Source organism: Cervus canadensis, chromosome 4 (assembly GCF_019320065.1).
Source record: "Cervus canadensis isolate Bull #8, Minnesota chromosome 4, ASM1932006v1, whole genome shotgun sequence".
NCBI lineage: Eukaryota > Metazoa > Chordata > Mammalia > Artiodactyla > Cervidae > Cervus > Cervus canadensis.
The window spans coordinates 9,170,908-9,184,850 of NC_057389.1; the positions used below are offsets into that span (position 1 = coordinate 9,170,908).

A 13,943-nucleotide genomic window follows, 5' to 3' on the forward strand; every position below is an offset into this window, starting at 1 on the left:
AGGCATGCCTCCCAAAAGATATTCATTCCTGAATAAAGTTTGGAGACTTACAGTGCAATGCCATTAGAAGCAGTAAGGAGAATCTCAGCTGACCCCCACATGAATTTTATATACAGAGGGTATAATCTAAAACTTAATATAAACATCAGGCCATACAAAACTAATGCAACATCTCAACATTTTGTGAAGAGGACTCAACTAGGCTAAATTTTAAAAGGTGTGTGTTTTGACTTTGCTCTTATTCTGAATATATTTCAGACTGTGTATCAACTATGTATATTTTAGCAAGGTGTTATTTTAAAATGTATCATTCACAATATGAAAATACTTTATAGAAAAATACTTTAAAGGAAAAGATTTCTTAAAGTTCTGAGTCACAAATGAGTCCACTGGCCAGATGAATAATGGTAAAAAAAAAAAAAAAATCAGTAAGATCATAGAGAAATGCTCCACAATAATAAATTAGCATCCAAATCATTCCCTGGAAATCACAAGAGAGTGAATCTAATATAAATAAAACAAAACAAACAAAAAACAAAAACTAAACTAAGACAAACAGAAAGTATGACCTAAACTTGAAATTAGAAGAGTTCACGGTCATTGCTTTCTAGAAGAAACATAGGTTACATAAACTATAAATAAAACATGATTGACTATCCAACCTATGCAAGGATGCTTGAGGCTCCCCAGCAACCAAGGACCACAGTTAATTTACATAAGCAATGACATTTTTAAAAGACTGATGATATTTGTCTGAACTTTCTCTTTGGCTTGCTTTGTTAGCTTTCAGAACAAAAGCCTTTAGCTTTGTCCGAATCCTGTGGGTAAAGGAAAGAACTCCTTGTGCGAGAAGGGAAATAACTGCCTGAAGGCTATGCAATTGCTTTTGTTTACAACAAAATATAATCCTATAAAATGACAATGCTTAACATTCCCCAAGTTCTTTTTCTCTTTAAATATATGTGAAGAAGGGATTATATTTTTTCTATTTCATGCAGAACAGGATTCAAGGACAATCCTTCTTCTAGTTGGCAGGGAGATATGGAATTATACAAACACTTGAAAACAAATTTAGTATTAAGATTCTTTAACAGGAACACATCCTTAACTACTAGTGTTTGAAAAAAGATTCCACTTATCTCTTTGATTTTATTACCTTTGATGTCCCTGAACCACCCACTGAAAGAAAAGGGAACTGAAGTTGTGGGTAAAAGCAAAGTTGGTATTGGCAGCCATGAATGGAAAAAAAGGTCTTATAGAAATGAAAGCTACTTATGCTTCTTGGTTCTTGACACTTTGTACACTAAAGACAAAATACAAATCATCATATGAAAAACATCATGTCTAATCTTTCTATTTGTTATTTTACAATGCCTGATGATTGTGAAATGTATGTGTGTGTATATGCATGTATCATCAACAACAAATAAATATATATATGTATACATAATATTCAAATCCTAGTATTCTTTTTTAGAATTAAAAAAATTCAAAATAGAGTTCTTTGAGATAATTCATTCTCTAATCAAAACATGGGGCTTCCCAGGTGGCTCACTGGAAAAGAACTTGTCTGCCAATGCAGGAGACTTGGGTGTGATCGCTGGGTCCAGAAGACCTCTTGGAGAAGGAAATGGCAATGCACTCCAATATTCTTGCCTGGGATATCTCATGGACAGAGGAGCCTAGTGGGCTACAGTCTATCAGGCCTCAAAAGAGATGGACGTGACTTAGCAACTAAACAACAATCCAAAAAATGCTTTAATTTCACTTTTTGTACAAAATATTATATGTTGGGGTTTTAGAAAATGAATAAAACTAAAGGAGAATATATTCTATTAACGGAGATGATTCACTTCACTATTTCCTTGAGAACCCCATGAATGGTATGAAAAGGCAAAAAAATATGACACTAAAAGATGAATTCCCCAGGTCAGAAGGTGCCCAATATGCTACTGGAGATCAGTGAAGAGACAGAGCCAAAGCAAAAGCAACACCCAGTTGTGGATGTGACTGGTGATGGAAGTAGTCAGATATTATAAAGAACAATAGTGCATAGGAACCTGGAATGTTAGGTCCATGACTCAAGGTAAATTGGAAGTGATCAAACGGGAGATGGCAAGACTGAACATCGACATTGTAGGAATCAGTGAACTAAAATGGATGGGAATGGGTGGATTTAATTCAGGTGACCACTATATCTATTACTGCAGGCAAGAATCTCTTAGAAGAAATGGAGTAGCCCTTATAGTCAACAAAAGAGTCCGAAATGTAGTACTTGGGTGCAATCTCAAAAAGATAAAATTATCTCTCTTCGTTTCCAAGACAAACCATTCAATAACAAGGTAATCCAAGTCTATGCCCCGACCAGTAATGCTGAAGAAGCTGTAGTTGAATGGTTCTAAGATGAACTACAAGACCTTCTAGAACTCATACCCCAAAAAGATGTCTTCTTCATCAAAAGGGACTGGAATGCAAAAGTAAGAAGTCAAGAGATACCTGGAGTAATAGGTAAGTTTGCCCTTACAAACTTCGAGTTTGTAATGAACTTTGAGTACAAACTTTGAGTACAAAATGAAGCAGGGCAAAGGCTAACAGAGTTTTCCCAAGAGAATGCACTGGTCATAGCAAACACCCTCTTCTAACAACAGAAGTGATAACACTACATATGGGTATCACCAGATGGTCAATACCAAAATCAGATTGATTGTATTCCTTGCAGCCGAAGATGAAGAAGCTCTATAAAGTCAATAAAAACAAGACGAGGAGCTGACTGTGGCTTAGATCATGAACTCCTTATTACAAAATTCAGACTTACATTGAAGAAAATAGGGAAAACTACTAGACCATTCAGGTATGACCTAAATCAAATCCCTGACGATTATATAGTGGAAGTGACAAACAGATTTAAGGGATTAGATCTGATAGACAGAGTGCCTGAAGAACTACGGATGGAGGTTCATAACATTGTACGGGTGGCAGTGATCAAAACCAACCCCAAGAAAAAGAAATGCAAAAAGACAAAATGGCTGTCTGAGGAGGCCTTACAAATAGCTGAGAAAAGAGAAGCGAAAGGCAAAGGAGAAAAGGAAAGATATATCCATCTGAATTCAGAGTTCCAAAGAATAGCAAAGAGAGATAAGAAAGCCTTCCTCAGTGATCAATGCAAAGAAATAGAGGAAAATAATAGAATGGGAAAGACCAGAGATCTCTTGAAGAAAACCAGACACCAAGGGAATATTTCATGCAAAGATGGGCACAATAAAGGACAGAAATGGTATGGACCTAACAGAAGCAGAAGATATTAAGAAGAGGTGGCAAGAATACACAGAAGAACTATACAAAAAAGATTTTAATGACCCAGATAACCACAATGGTGTGATCACTCACCTAGAGCCAGATATCCTGGAGTGTGAAGTCAAGTGGGCCTTAGGAAGTATCACTACAAACAAAACTAGTGAAGGTGATGGAATTCCAGCTGAGCTATTTCAAATCCTAAAAGATGATGCTGTGAAAGTGCTGTGCTCAATATACTAGCAAATTTAGAAAACTAAGCAGCGGCCACAGGACTGGAAGTCAGTTTTCATTCCAATCACGAAGAAATGCAATGCCAAAAAATCTTCAAACTACTGCACAATTGCACTTATGTCAGTTCAGTTCAGTTCAGTTGCTCAGTCGTGTCTGACTCTTTGCAACCCCATGAACTGCAGCACGCCAGGCCTCCCTGTCCATTACCAACTCCCGGCGATTACTCAAACTCATGTCCACTGAATCGGTGATGCCATGCAACCATCTCATCCTCTGTCATCACACATTAGCAAAGCAATGCTCAACATTCTCCAAGCCAGCCTTCAACAGTATATGAACCACGGATTTCCAAATGTTCAAGCTGGATTTACGAAAGGCAGAGGAACCAATGATCAAGTTGCCAACATCTGCTGGATCATAGAAAAGGCAAGAGAATTCCAGAATTACCTCTACTTCTGCTTCATTGATTATGCTAAAGCCTTTGACTGTGTGGATGACAACAAACTGGAAAATTCTTCAAGAGATGAGACTACCAGACCACCTAACTTGCCTCCTGAGAAACGTGTATGCAGGTCAAGAAGCAACACTTAGAACTGGACATGGAACAATGGACTGGTTCAAAATTGGGAAAGGAGTATGTCAAGGCTATATATTGTCACCCTTCTCATTTAACATATATGCAGAGTACATCATGCCAAATGCCAGGCTGGATGAAGCACAAGCTGGAATCAAGATTGCTGGGAGAAATATCAATAATCTCAGATGTGCAGATGACACCACCCTTATGGCAGAAAGTGAGATGAACTAAAGAGCCTCTCGATGAAAGTGAAAGAGGAGAGTGAAAAAGATGGCTTAAAACTCAACATTCACAAAACTAAGATCATGGCATCCAGTCCCATCACATCATGGCAAATAGATGGGAAACAGTGGAAACAGTGACAGACTTTATTTTCTTGGGCTCCAAAATCACTGCAGATGGTGACTGCTGCCATGAAATTAAATCACACTTGCTCCTTGTAAGAAAAGCTATGACCAACCTAGACAGCATATTAAAAAGCAGAGACATTACTTTGCTGACAAAGGTCTGTCCACTCAAAGCTATGGCTTTTCCAGTCATCATGTATGGATGTCTAAGAGTTGGACCACAAAGAAAGCTAAGCACTGAAAAATTGATGCTTTTGAACTGTGGTGTTGGAGAAGACTCTTGAGAGTCCTTTGGACTGCAAGGAGATCCAACCAGTCCATCCTAAAGGAAATCAATTCTGAATGTTCATTGGAAGGACTGATGCTGAAGCTGAAACGTCAATGCTGTGGCCACCTGATGTGAAGAACTGACTCATTGGAAAAGACTGTGATACTGGGAAAAATTGAAGGTGGGAGGAAAAGGGGACAACAGAAGAGGAGATGGTTGGATGCATCACCAACTCAATGGACCTAAGTTTGAGTAAGCTCTGGGAGTTGGCGATGGACAAGGAGGCCTGGTGTGCTGTAGTCCATGGGGTCAGAAAGAGTCAGATGTGACTGAGTGACTGAACTGAAGTGAAGGGAGATGAGGACTTGACACAAGTAATATAAGGTATAGTTAGAATGTAGTATTCCTGTGAGAGTAGTATAAAAGTGGAAGTGTTTGTCACTCAGTCATATCCAACTCTTTGCAACGCCATGGACTCTAGCCAACCCCCATGCTCTTCTGTCCATGGAATTCTCCAGGCGAGAATACTGGAGTGAGTTGCCATTCCCTTCTCCAGGGGATCTTCCCAAGCCAGGCATCGAAGCTGGGTGTCCTGAGTTGCAGGCAAATGCTTTACCATCTGAACCACCAGAGAAGTGCTTCTATAATAGAGACTCGGGGAATTCTGAGGAAGGAAAGGTCAAGTCAACCTTCAAAAGGAGGGTAGGAGAAAAGAGAAAGGTAAAACAGTCTTCGGTGGAAGAGGGTGGTTCTGAGCAAGCACTTGGAGTGAGGTTGGGTTTCTGCTGTGGGAGATGGGGAGTATGTATTCCATGCACAGTGCACAGAGCTCCAATGGGCAGCAGAGAATATTTGACAAACAAGTAGTAAAGGTTCTGCCTCCGAGACTTAAGCTGCAGACCCAGATTTACTATCTTATTTGTAATACAAAGCAAATATTCTGTTTGCACATTATAAATAAATTCTTAGTAAGAATGATGTATAGTTTGTACTTCTACAAATATTAATTCCAGGAACAGTACTGTTATGTGGTAAGTACAGCCTCGTACGGAGGACCATAAGGCTAATTTGGCTTTTACAAAGTAAGCAGTCCATTCTTCTCCAGTTTTATTTGAAAAGAAGAAAAGAAAATCCAAAAAGATAGTTTAAATGAGTAATTGTTCAAAGAATCAAATAAATAATTGGCCACTCACTTATTGATTCATTTATCAACTAGAGAGAACCATTACAGCATAGAGGCCAAGAGCCTGCAACAGACGGCATCATCGACTCAACAGACAGGAATTCGAGCTAACTCTGGGAGACAGTGAAAGACAGGGAACTGGCGTGCTGCAGTCCATGGGGTCACAGAGAGTCAGACACAACCTAGCGACTCAACAACAACAGCTTGTAAACTGCAGAAACATGGCCTGGACTCTTGCCTCCAATGTTGACTAGCTCCATGAAACTGGGCAAGTACTTAGCCTCTGTTTGCCTCAGTTTCCTCATGTGGAAAATGGACATACTCCTATCATTTATCTCATAGGCTTGTTACAAGGAATAAATGAATTTATGTCCTTAGAATAATGCCAGACACACAATAAATGTTTGCTATTGTTCTTGTTGCAACAATTATTAATATTTATTTAATGTCTAGGACTATCTTAATGCTGGGAATGGTGATAATCAAGACAAATAAAGTTTGCACTCCAACAGAGATTACCTTCTAGTGGGAGGAAGAACAAATGAAAATAATGACCAAATTATAAATTTCATTTTCTTTTAAGGAGATTTTATGTGGTTTCCTACAACGACTTATGATTAAACTGATTAAAGTATGCATATCCATTCACTTAGGAATTCAACTCCAGGGATTTATTCTTGGGCAAAAATTGAACTAAGGGCACAAACATATTCATAAGGATATTTACTAGCATTGTGTATAAAAACAGATAACTGGATTTTATAATAGCAAAGAACGGGAATCAATTTAATTGTCTATCAATAGGACATTGGTAAAATTTGAGGGGTAGGTTGTAACATCCCTTTGAAAAGGACAGATGGGTCTATTTTTTATAGGCAAGGTCACATTCTATGACACTGTTTTCTTTCTACATAATAAAAAATGTTTACAGGCAATCTCAAACTTACAGAAATGTTGCAAATACAGTACAAAAAGCTTTTTTTTTCTTTAACCATTTGGGAGTAATCAATTGCTAACCTGATGCCTCATCACCCCTGAACTCTTTAGTGTATACATTTCCTAATGTACATCCTCTGTATAACCACAACAGTCATCAAAATATTCACAGTGACATATTACTACCATCTACTCCTCTGTCTCCAAAGTTTGTCAATGGTCCCAACAATATCCCTTAAAGCAAAAGAATCAAGTTCAGAATCAAGCATTGCAGGTAACATCATCAAGTCTCTATATACTCTCCTTCACTCCAGGACAGTTTCTCTCTTTAACCTTTGTGTGTGAGACTACTGAAGATTGCAGGCTAGTTATTTTGCAAAAGTCTTTCAGTTGGTGTTTGTTTTCTGCTTAGTAGGACTAGATTCAGGTTGTGCATCTCTGGCAGGAATATCACGGAAGTGACGCTATATACTTCTCACTGCATCTATGTTAGTTGCCCATTGTGACACATCAAATTACCCCAAACCTTAATCGTTGTAAACAATAAACAATCTCTTGCAAAGTTTCTGTGCATTGGGTGAAGAAGTAGCTTAGCTGGGTAATTCTCTCATGAGGATGCAAGCAAGATGTTAGCACAGATTGCAGTCATCTGAAGGCTTGAGTGGGGCTGGAGGGGATTTGCTTGCATGATGGTAAAAACAACATCTCCTCACCATGTGGCCCTCTCTCTAGGGCTACTAGAGTGCCTTTACAATGACTTCTCCCAGAGTAAGCAATGCCTTTTGAGGCTTAGCATCAGAATGCACATACCACCACTTCTGTAATGCTATTGATTCTACAAGTCAGCCAGCCTCAGTGTGGATGAAGACTACTCCAGGGCATGACTACCAGAAGATAAGCATCTAAGTGGCTTGAAATTTTGATTTGTCCCATTACTGATGATGTTAACTTTATTCATATAATTAAGGTGATGTCTTCCAGGCTTTCCCACTATCAAGTTACCATTTTTCCCTTTTGAATTAATACTTTTTTGATGGAGAGGTTATTTTTTGACTTACAAATATTCCATTTCTCATCAGACTTTCATTATATTCATTTATTTATTATATCATAATGGACACAAAGTTTCCTATTTTATTCAATGAGTTTTAATCTGTTACTTACTTTATTTACCTCACTTACTTTGATGCCTAAATTCCCTCAGTTGTGACCCCTTTAGGCTAGCTCTTTGTGTTTTTCATCCCACTTGGCCTTTGCTGACACCTTACACTGGACTGCCTACACACAGTGGTTGCCCTCAGCCTGTCTGGGCCATGGCACTCCATGCCAGGCCATCAACCCCAACACACTGATTTCCTCCTTACTCCAGGTGAACTCCATGCCCCATGCCAGGTCACCTGTCCTGAATGCCTACTTTGCCTGCCCCTCATAGCAGCTGTAGGACTGAATTTTTCAGGAAGAGAAAAGAAAGATATTACCTTTAAAAAATCTAATTATAAAACAGTATATACATGTATTTAAAATGCTGAAGTAGACTTAAAGAGGGGGAAGGGATAGTTAGGGAGTCTGGGAGGGACATGTACATATCACCGTATCTAAAATGGATAACCAATAAGGGCCTACAGTATAGCATATGGACCTCTGCTCAACGCTATTTGGCAGCCTGGATAGGAGGGGACTTTGGAGGAGAATGGATACATGCATATGTATGGCTGAGTCCCTTCACTATTCACCTGAGACTATCACAACATTTTTAATCAGTTACACCCCAATACAAAATAAAAAGTTTAAAATAAAATTCTTAAGTAATATATCTCAATTAGATTTCCAATGGTTTTCAACCAAAGGTTTTTTTTTTTTTTAACCATAGTTTCAAAAAAAAAAAAGGCAGGGAGGGGTTGTTCACTATCCATTTATATGCTTTTGCATTCTTTTTACTTTCACAAGATTATATCATTTTTGTAACCAGAAGAAAATAGGGATATTTATACACATACAAATTCATATTTAAAATGTTGAATGTAATTCTACAGATTTCAATTTATGTGTTAATTGCTGAGCTTAGGCCATATTTTGAAATACAACTAGCACTCCTTTTGTTTGGCAAGAACTTTACACACTAAATTTTATGGTAGTTGCAGCTGTAATGTAGTTTCTCAAGCTCAGCATTAGCAACATTTTGGAATGAATAATTGTTTGTGGCAGGGGACTGTCGTGTGCATTCTGAGACATTTAGCAGCATTTCTGGACTCTACCCACTAGATTCCAATTGCACTGCCTGCAGTATTGACAACCAAAAATGTCTCCAGACATTGCCAAGTGTCTTCTGGAAGGTCAAATCAAAAATCACCCTGGTTGAAAACCACTGCTATAAAATGGTTCATTAAGATAAAGCTTAATTTTAAATAAAATGATATAATTACACCTGAATCACTGTAAGTCAACTACGCCTCAAGTTTTTTTAAATGATATATTTCCTTTCATACAACAATTTTTTTAATAAACTGATTTTTAAACGTGCTTGCAAATATGGAACTTCTAAAGAATGGGAAAAGAATAATCATAACAGAAAGTACATTTATCGATTACACACAAGGCATTGACCTTATGCATATTATCTCACTGAATTCTTATAACTTTTAAGTACCAATTATTATTCCCATTTTATAGATAAGAGATCTAAAGCTTTAGGAAAATTAATTAACTAGCTCTGGTTATACCACAGTAGAACAAGGATTCAAATCCTGGCTGGCAGACTCCAGAATCCATCCTCTTAACTCATATCTTTTTTTAAAAATTGATTTATTTAATTGGAGGCTAATTACCTTACAATATTGTGGTGTAACAATACATTGACATGATGCATGTGGTGTACAACACATCGACATGAATCAGCCATGGGTGCACATGTGTCCCCCATTCTGAACCCCCTCCCACCTCCCTCTCTACCCCATCCCTCTGGGTTGTCCCAGAGCACCGGCCTTGGTTGCCCTGCTTCATACATTGAACTTGCACTGATCATCTATTTCACATATGGTAACATACATGTTTCAGTGCTATTCTCTCAAATCATCCCACCCTCGCCTTCTCTTACAGAGTCCCAAAGTCTGTTCTTTACATCTGTGTCTCTTCTGCTGTCTTGCATATAGGGTCGTCGTTACCATCTTTCTAAATTCCATATCTATGCGTTAGTATACTGTAATGGTCTTTATCTTTCTGGCTTACTGCACTCTGTATAATGGGCTCCAGTTTCATCCACCTCATTAGAACTGATTCAAATGTATTCTTTTTAATGGCTGAGTAATATTTCATTGTGTATATGTACCACAGCTTTCTTATCCATTCATCGGCTGATGGGCATGTAGGTTGCTTCCATGTCCTGGCTATTATAAACAGTGCTGCGATGAACATTGGGGTGCACGTGTCTCTTTCAGATCTGGTTTCCTCGGTGTGTATGCCCAGGAGTGGGATTGCTGGGTCATATGGCAGTTCTATTTCCAGTTTTTCAAGGAATCTCCACACTGTTTTCCATAGCGGCTGTACTAGTGTGCATTCCCACCAACAGTGTAAGAGGGTTCCCTTTTCTCCACACCCTCTCCAGCATTTACTGTAGACTTTTTGATAGCAGCCATTCTGACTGGCACGAGATGGTAGATCATTGTGGCTTTGATTTGCATTTCTCTGATAACAAGTGATATTAAGCATCTTTTCATGTGTTTATTAGCCATCTGTATGTCTTCTTTGGAGAAACGTCTGTTTAGTTCTTTGGCCCACTTTTTGATTGAGTTGTTCATTTTTCTGGTATTGAGTTGCTTGAGCTGCTTGTATATTTTGGAGATTAATTCTTTGTCAGTTGTTTCATTTGCTATTATTTTCATCCATTCTGAAGGCTGCCTTTTCACCTTGCTTATAGTTTCCTTCATTGTGCAAAAGCTTCTTACGTTTAATTAGGTCCCATTTATTTTTTGTTTCCATTACTCTGGGAGGTGGGTCATAGAGGATCTTGCTGTGATTTATGTCAGAGTTAACTCATATTCTTTAACATAAAACTAACTCTCCACATTCCTAGAGGATGCTTTCTTCAAGTGCAACAGAAAGGACATCCTCTGAAGATCATTTTATTGTGACATAATAATAATGATTATTGAGCCATTACCATATGCCAGGCACTGTACTAACAAGCACTATATAAAGATGAGCTCATCTGAATCCTGACAGAAGCTCTGTTAAATCTGTACCATTATTGTTCCCATTTTGCTAAAGTGAAAACTAGAGATGGAAAGAACTGGTAAACTTGTCCAGGGTACACAGCCAAAATATAACCACAGGCAATCTGATGCCACAGTTGCAGCCATTCAGCTATAAATTTACCTAGCCTTTTTTTTTTTTTAAGTCAGATATTAGGAAGCAGGAACATTTCCTCTACAACTTTACAGACATACTTCATTTAGCTAACTCAAAAAGGACAAACGGAAGATCTGGGACAAGGGTCCAAATCTGGTGCCCAAAGAGGTTTTGTTTGGCTTGCGAGAATTTTTCCTAACTCTTCCCCTGAATTTGAATTCTGAGTAAACATTTCAAAATGAAAAGATTCCACATAAAGCGTGTCTCTTGAAGAGCTGTAAAATCTGTCATCCCTGGACCCGCGCTCCCACATGGGAACAATTAGCTGAACCCAGCATGTCTTCCCTTCCTGGCAGGGTCAGCGATCTGAGGCTCCTTCTCCACGGTCCCCCCTCTTTATTCTCAAATCCTGGGGCCAAGAGTAGCTGTTTTAACTGCCACCCAACCCTGAGGTGCAATCTTGTTGCCTGTCCATTTGTTTTTTTGGGTTTTTTACACCTGGCCAGTTTTTCTCATTAACATTACTAACTACCCTAGCGTCATTTGTGTTGTGACCCCAGAGGTATACCCTTTCTTCACATAAGAGCATCAACTTCAGCCTCACATAGTGTAACACTTGCCACACTTAGATATACCAAGTTACTGCTGCTTTTCTTTCTTCCTTTCTTTTTGCTTTCTTTTTCCTTTTTTTTTTTTAATTGTCTTTTTCTTTTTCCGTCTTTGTTAAGGTTCTCTTCATTTTCCTTTTTAAGGCCCTCTTGGCAACCCCCTCCAGTTTTCTTGCCTGGAGAATCCCATGGACAGAGGAGCCTGGCGGGCTGCAGTCCACGGGGTCACAGAGTCAGACACGACTTAGCGACTAAACAGCACCAGCGTCACCAACAAGGCACACCAAATGGAATGGCATTCTCTGCCTGTGGGTTTGTTTGGAATTCATCTCTTCTAAGATGTGAGCATCCTTCTCCAGCAAGTCAAAATTGGCTGGGTACCTATTAGACTATATATGTTAAACAAGCTCAAGGGTACCATTCAGCATATGATTCCACTGCAATAAGAACTTGCCAACAGCAACAAATTCTATATTTATTTATTTATTTTTTGGTTGCCATGATCTGTACCAGATGCCCTATAAATATGTCCATTAGTCATCCAATTGCTCAGGCCTGTAAATATTTCCGTGGGGAAAAAAGCAAGAGACATTATTCTTAATTAAGTTTCTCAGCTTTGACTAATTCAAGTGTTACTTCATAGCACATGTATCTAAATTCAGCGCTGGCATATTTTAATATAAGAGAAAACAGATCCTTGTGTTCCCAGCAGCCCGCATCCTCTCGTTCTAAAGATGCACTTTGGAAATTTTCAACAGACTACCATGCAGCCCAGGAGAGCATGACCCGTGATGTCAGAGCGGTACAGTGGCTCCTTCTTGACGAGGCTCATTTGCCCACCAGATAACTTATTTATTTATAAGCTCAGAACGCGACAAAGAATTCAGCCTAAGAAGCAGAGCACAAAACACTTCTCCTTTAAAGATTCCTGTTTGGGCGGGGAGACCAGGAACCTGGTCCTGCAGTCACTGAGCAAGGTGGGGATTTCTGTCCTAACTCACAGCAAGGGACGAGGGCCTGGACTTACCGACTGTCCCCATAACATGCCAATTCAAAAACTAATAAACTCTCCTCTTCAGTGAAGTTGTTAAGGAACTAGTTTGAAATATCTGAGACATTACCAGATTTCAAAAGTCATTTTGTTTTTTTTTTTCCAGTAAAGTATGAATCATTGGCCAATGTAAAAATTGAAAGAGCTTTCCGTTACTTTTGTAATGCTTCCTTTGTTGGCCTTTGCATTATTATTTTCTTCTATTTTTAAGAGGAAGTTGCTATAGAATGGAGGGTGGGAGGGTGTCACATTTAAGTGCAAATACTCACTGCCAGGCACTGGGCTTAGAGGGATGTGGTCAGAAGGTGCAGAGCAGTCTTTCCTTAGGTTTTTCTTGCAATTAATCAACATAAATTTTACAAATGAGATGTCCTCTTTTTGTAGAGATTTTTTTTTCCTGTTTATGCCTCCACATCCTTAGCCACAGTTATTCCTGCAGCATTTCAATACATATTTTGTTAAATGCCTCTCTATGACTTCAGAGGCAGGGGTTATTAACTGAACATGAACCTGGCACAGATCCAAACCATGAAGGTACAAAATCAGTATTCTCATTCTTGATAAGTAAGAAATCTACAGGAAATGTCAACATTTTCATTAAAAAATAACACTTAACTTTATCTTTTGCTTCTTGTGCTATTTACACAGAAGCATTTTTCTACCATAGCAGAGTCCAATTTTCAAATGATTCTTATGTTTTCCACTTCAAATGTTCAAATCCTTATAATAAATTACCCCTTGCTATTATAAAAGTTTTATTATCTTTGCCTTTAAGCCTCTCAGCTATACAATTATAATACTTAAAGTGGAATATATAATCATATAATACTATTATATAATCGAAAAACTTACAGGAATTTTTCTTAAAGATTATGAAAGAATGTCAAAACATTCTCTCATTTATATAATTCTGCTCAGTTGAGCTTACAGTAACGTAGAGGGCTTCTATAAAATATACATTATACATTGCCCCCTCAATCCATCTCAACTATATAATTTGAAAGCCACTAACAAAAGAAACACAGTTGCTTAAAAACATTTTAATGTCTTTTATTTTGGGGTATAGAAGCCACAATAAAATACAGCTTAATCATAAGAAGGCTA

At 38.3% G+C, this 13,943-nt stretch overlaps 1 protein-coding gene across 23 annotated transcripts in view; it reads right to left on the reverse strand.

The window, feature by feature from the left end:
* PAM (peptidylglycine alpha-amidating monooxygenase) overlaps positions 1–13,943 on the reverse strand; it is a 307,426-nt gene that overhangs the window by 170,066 nt on the left and 123,417 nt on the right. The gene's annotated exons all lie outside the window — the stretch shown is intronic.